General features: G+C 30.0%; 1 protein-coding gene and 1 non-coding gene across 2 annotated transcripts in view; both read right to left on the reverse strand.

The window, feature by feature from the left end:
• Nucleotides 1-1,928, reverse strand: part of LOC107452228 (uncharacterized) — a 7,919-nt gene extending 5,991 nt beyond the window's left edge. The window contains exon 1 of the transcript XR_011636911.1: nucleotides 1,786-1,928. This is a non-coding gene — a transcript (uncharacterized protein). The remainder of the gene's footprint in view (nucleotides 1-1,785) is intronic.
• LOC122271340 (protein CEBPZOS) overlaps nucleotides 1-6,697 on the reverse strand; it is a 150,653-nt gene that overhangs the window by 17,386 nt on the left and 126,570 nt on the right. The gene's annotated exons all lie outside the window — the stretch shown is intronic.

Consider the following 6,697-nt stretch of genomic DNA (forward strand, 5'->3'; position numbering starts at 1 on the left):
AAAAAATAACCTTTCCAAGTGTTGAAAATACACTTCAGGTTGATTTATAACAACCAGAAGTGTAAAATGGCCCACCTTAGGCTGAAAAATATATACCTCTACAAGCATAAAATTAGATACCTGAGGTTGAAAAATAATTACCTGAGGTAGAAAAAATTACACCTGAAGAAGATTTATAATAAGCTGAAGTGTAAAATGGCACACCATAGGTAGAAAAATATATACCTCTACAAGCATAAAATTAAATACCTGAGGTTGAAAAATAATTACCTGAGGTAGAACAAAATACACCTGAAGTTGATTTATAATAACGTGAAGTGTAAAATGACACACCTTAGGCTGTTGAATAAATACTTCTACAAGTGTAAAAAAATATACTTCAGGCTGATAAGTAATAACCTAAGATTGAAAATGAAACACTTTAAAGTAGTAAATATCTACCTCTCCACAGATGTAAAATTAAACACCTCAGGTTGAAACGCATATACCTCTGGAGGTATATTTAAGGTATATTTGAGGTTGATTTTGAGGTATTCATTTGCACCCTTTTCAACCTTAACGACGTATTTATATAACAACCTCCTTTATATCTTTAAAATATACCTCGTTTATACCTCATTTATACCTGGATTTTTTCATAAGGGAATGCTAAAAATTTAATTTGATTTATCAACATGGTTCATTCTTACATATTGGGAAAATTTTATGCCTTTATATAAAAGATGGCAATTAACTCATCCATAGTCGTGTCCGAACACTGTTTAGGAGCTGCGAAAAGTAATTTTTTGATGTGGCAGTAATTTCTTGATGAGTCTATCAGTGCTTCTTCTTACTCTAATCCACTGTTTAACCCGGTTTTATCACATATTTTACTTTGCAGTGTTTCTATAGATATAGTTTTACAATCCAATACACTTTTCCCGAATTATTAGAGACATATTAGATGTCTCTCAGAATGATGGCTATGGGGATAGAGCCCTCGCCTTTCTTTGACGTGACCCGGGTTCGAATCCTAGCGATGGCTGGTCTAAACGAATTTTACTCCCGAAGCTGAAAAACCACAATGCTTGCGTAAAACATCCTCAGTACTAGACGGTGAATGAGTTAGAGTGCCCTTACCGGCAGGCTAATTATGAGAGTTTTTCGTAGTTAAACCAGTTAAAATAAAAATAATAAAAAACGATACGGCGCAAGTGTGATTCAGCCACATTACAAACACAAACTTAACTACAAACAGAAAACTTTTTCCGAAAGTGCAGAAAGCTAGCAGCTCTGTGGAGTACAATAAAAGAAATTTTGTCCACCACTACTTTGAAAAACATTAAGAAAATATATTAGAGGTCACATAGTCTTTATTGCAGCAGGCCGGCAGGTGGCCGTGTGGTTAGCGTACCTGACTGCGAAGCCAGAGGTTGCGGGTTCAAATCCCGCTCTGGGCATGGATGTGTCTTTCTCAGCGTTGTCTTCTGATGTGCTAATGTGGCCCACCCTATGAATGGGTATCTGTAGCAGTGTTGCGTGGGTAATGTTGCTCGCCTCCGTGACTTTGGTTCACAGGTGCCCACTGGGTAACGATAAATGAGCAACATTTCCGGCATCTTCTAAAGCGAATAAAAGAAAGTTCAGCGCCTGCCATTACCGAAAAAAAAATTTCAAGGGGGGTCTAGAAATGCAAAAACAGGTGACATATAAAATACAAATTTTTCTTAAAGGATTATAACTAGCCACTGTTTATATCATTTTTTTTTCAGTTCACATTTGATAATGAATGCGATAGACCTATACCTATATGAGTTTGTCATCTGAGTATACAGCCCATTTAAGGCCTTTAACTCATCCATCTGATTGAGAGACGTAATAAAATTTGTGGAGCGCAACTATGATGGTGTGGGGTGGGGAGTGCCCTATGTCCTGGAGACCTGCTTCCCCAGCTGCTTTCTTTCACAGGTTGCTCCCCAGGAACAGTCCTGATCATACATGATTAAAATACAAAATATAAAATAAAAAAATAATACAAAAGACAATGGGGAGAGAAAATTATGATCATTATTTACAGAATTTCTTTGAGAGTGCCCCGTCAGACAGGAAGAACGCAGTTGCATGGCTATATCTAGTGATGTCTTTGATGAGGTCAAAATTAAAATTATCTTTGTAATCACAAGTATTACAATTTAATGCATTTTTGAAAAAGGAAGCACTTAGCTTGACTACGTGTTGGTTAATATTATCCAGGTTTAAGTCTTTTCGCAGGTCGTTCATGTTTATGAACACCTGTGATTCTTCTTAACATTTTATTTTCTGTAGTTAATAGTTTCTTCTTTTGCGTTTTTGTTGTAGCACTCCATGCAGGTGCAGCATAACTAATGATAGGTCTGATGCACTGCAGATAGTGTGTACGATTGGTATTTAATTTCAGTTGGAAATTTTTCTCTAGTATTTTGGTTTTAGGGTTAGAAAAGCCCCTCCCGCCTTTCAAGAAACACTTTTAATATGCGCATTCCAATTGAGATTATTGGTGATAGTCACGCCTAGATATTTGGTTTTAATTTACATTAAGGACTTTTTCTCCAAAGAGGTGTACATCTGGGATTTGTTTTTTAATTCTTTTGCTGTTTCTTTTGATAACAATTATTTCTAATTTGAAGCGTTTATGGCAGTTTTCCAAGTGGAACACCACTTTTCAATTTTTGGGATTTGCTTATATAAGTTTTGTACAGCTTTAAGTGAGGAAGGACAAAGATTTGCCGATAATAGCTGTGTCGTCAGCATAAAAAGCGGTGGTGATATTATTATTTTCTTTAAAATTCGGAAAGTCGACATAGTATATAAGGAATAATACCAGCCCTATTATGGAGCCCCATGGGACTCCGGCTTTAGTTTCCTTGTGGTTGAAAGTGCATTATTTACTTTGATGCTGAATGTTAGGTTAGATAACTATTGATTATTAAGATGAGGTCGTCAGGTATATTATTCTTAATTTATATATTATCCCCTGATGCCAAACGCGGTCAAAGGCTTTGGCCACGTCCAGCATCATGAATGCGATAGAATGCTTTTGCTTCAAATATGAATAATTTGAAATGTAAGTCATAGTGGAAATTAAGATGGAATAATTAAAAAGATAATAAATAAGCAAGTAATAATTGAGTTTAAACCACTTCTTACATTTTTATTCGCCTGTGGTGTCCTTGCATATTTTCTTGGCCATGAACTGAAGTACAAATCGATTTCGAATTTTTTTCTTAAGCAGGAACACCAGCTCCGTTTACCAAATATGGTTATTAAAGTTTCTTTGCTTTATTCCTTTATTTTACTATTCTCACCACCACTACCGACATCTGATACGATAGCCTCATTTTAAGTAGAGTTCGTAAGGTCTTTAAGAAGTTAAAAATGAGGGGGGAAACTAAGAAAATGTATTTTATTATGTTTATATTCACCACAACATTCACTATTTAACTTCAAAAACTCATAAATTTGTGGTTACGAAATGTTGGGTTTCAAAATTTAATTTTAAATTTAATGATAACTTAATAATTTCGATCGATACTGATATCACATTGTTCTTAATTTATTAAGAACTAGATTCTTGACTTTTTAAATAAAAGGTCAAATAAAAAAAATTAAAAAAAGTTTAAAATCTTTAAAAAAAATTAAAATTTGTCAGAAGTTGGAGTCAATTTTACTTAGAGTTTATCGCTGTATTTTGCAGTTGTAGATTACTTAGAGATTTGCTAATTTTAATTAGAATTTTACTAGTTTTAATTGTTAAATTAGAGAAAATACTGTGATCCCTCCACCCTTAACTATTTCCAGCATTTATGTAAACAAATCGTTTCATTGGTATTTATTTATTTTCTGAAATTATTAGAAGATTGTCGCAGAAACTATAGGTGAAAAAATAGCTTAGCAATAATATTTAAATATTAATGCTGCTGGTAGAAACTATTCAACCCAACGCTTTATATAAGGAAAAAATATTTAATAAAAGAAATTACCTGAAACTTAATGCGTATGTGGTAGATAACTCTTTCAAGTTTTAGTAAGTTAAATTAATAATTTAATTTTTTGAAAAATAAGTCAGTAACATTCTTTGGTTAAATAATCTGTGGCTTAATTAATAGAAAACTATAAATAGAATCAAAATGTTTGAATTCCTTCCTATAGGATTTAAGTGGATACCTTTTAAGTATTTCGAACATAGCAAATATTGTGAAGCATAAATTAGCTGAATGCCATAAAACTTCTCATTTTTAAATGTAAAAATTATATAAAACAAATAAATATTTTGTAAATTTATATTTTGATTATTTAATATAAATAATTTATTTAGTGCAGGGTAGCAAACTTTTATGTATTCTTCCCTATCAGTTCTTTTATTTCAGTTGCTTTGTAACAGTCTCTTTTTACAAAAACTGATCAATTTTAGCATCGAATTTTAAATTGCGGGAGGGGGCGGAGTATTTAGAGGATAAACTAACTCAGAAATTGTGCTAAATTATTTTTTTATTATTCACCGAAGTATTGTTAGAAATTTGCTCTTTGAAAAAAATGAGTTCAAATCTTTAAAAATGTTAATTTTTTGAACTATGTTGATGTATGTTAATTGAAAAAAATATAAAAAAAATTCCATATTTCGACTTAAAAAAAACATATTACAGCGGATCACAGAGTTTAAATAGCAAGGTTAGAGAATTCAAAAAAAATGTAAAAGATAATAATTCATAATAATTTAGTTTTTGGCTGCTTACTAGGGTCTTCGTTTTTGCTTCATCAAAGTAAGACCAAAGGCCAATGTGAATATTATATAAATAACCATTCAAAAAATACACATGCTTTATAACATTTGTAAAATAACAAGTATTTTTCCGAATTCGAATTTTTAAAGAAGTTAGCTGCCTTCTAATATAAGAGTTCACTCTTGAAACTACTGATCATGCATGAAATATCCTACTACCCTACGCCTGAGTTCATGAATTTGCATTTCATATGATTTGCAAATGATACTAAGTAAACTTGGTTTCTAGTAAAACGAATGGATATTATTTACAAACTCATTTTGTTAGTTTATTAAAAAAAATAATTTACAAAATTAAAAGAAAGGAAAATTTAGGTTGATAATACCCCAAATTAAACAAGAGTAACACTTGTTACAGTTTTTAACTCTGGTATTCTTTTCATGAGATAACTTCTTTTGCCGACGATTTTGTTCGTTTTTTATTATTAATTAAAGCCAGCTTACACATTCTCGTAATTTTTGCATTTTATATTCGAAATTTTAAAGTTGATTGACATGCATGAAATGACTGCCAGTTCAAAGAATCAAAGTTAAATAGTCCGACCGATAGTTAATAGTTAAATAGCAAGACCGATTGTTTCGAAAAGCCTTAACTATTTCGGTGCAATGAGACAATTATCAATGAATTATAAATATTCTTGATTCCTTATTACGAAATATTAGATCCAAATTTGTATTCATTATTTCTTCAAAACGTGTATTAAAGCTATAATTATAGGTAATTTAAGAAGAAAAAATCCTAATGTTAGAAAAAGAATAATTTTTGAGATGATGATTCTAAAAATAGCGCATTTTTCGAATCTTCTTGCAATTTTTTATTTTAGTAATTGTTTAACAAAATAAGGCATATCGAACATTTTTCTGATATAGCAATGTTTTTTTGAACTGTGCAAAAGTTGAGAAATAATATAAACAACCTTTTAAGCGGATTTTTTCAAGTTTTTAAGAGAAAAGGGTAATTTTCTTTAAGTTAGCGGCCAAGAATAACTTTGAACGTCGAAATAAAATTGTATGTCCATAGTTTTTTGCTCATTTAAAAAACAAAACAATCTGTTGTATTTTTTTGCTTTGCATACATAAGCATTTACTTTTCATTACTCAAATAAATAAGAAACAATAAAAGAAGAAAATAAATAATTTATCTTCATTTTTCGAAAACAATAAGCATGCTTAGTAAATAGTCAGCTGTTCAGCATCGAATGATTTTGATCAGTAGAATATTTTTAATTTCTTAACAAGATTTAATTCTCAGCTAGCTGACAATAATTCTAAGTTTCCTTTCAATAAAAACTTAACGATAACTTAAAAAGTAATTTTATTTTAAAGGAAAACATAAATTAAAGTACTAAAACAATTGATTAGTATATTAATAGAAAATAATGTATATGATAGCATAAAAAATAACATTTTGTGGAACGTTAAAATTTAATTAAAAAGTTAGAAAAATTATTCTGCGAAACACGCGCAGACAGATAATTTACAAATTTATTTTAAGATTAAGGCGATATATAAGATGTAAAGAAGTTTTAAGATGCTTAAAAATGTTGACTACGCACTCGTATTAATAATTTTAAAATAGATATTGAAAAAATTCATAAACGCCTTATTGCAAATCCATGCATACTTTGGTATATTATTGAAATTGCATCAGTTATTAAAAGAAGAAACTAACAATTAAAATAAAAAAAGCTGATATATAATTACATTCTATCAGAAACATGCTGTTATAAAACTCAGCAATTGTTAATAAAATGTTTTTATTCAATAATCTCTCCTTTATCCAATAATCTTTCCAAATCTCTTCTTTAAATGAAGAATAAATTTTTAGAAATCTAAAAAAAAAAAAAAAAAAAAAAAAAAAAAAAAAAAAAAAAAAAAAAAAAAAAAAAAAAAAAAAAA

Source organism: Parasteatoda tepidariorum, chromosome 6, assembly GCF_043381705.1.
Source record: "Parasteatoda tepidariorum isolate YZ-2023 chromosome 6, CAS_Ptep_4.0, whole genome shotgun sequence".
NCBI classification, from domain to species: Eukaryota; Metazoa; Arthropoda; class Arachnida; order Araneae; family Theridiidae; genus Parasteatoda; species Parasteatoda tepidariorum.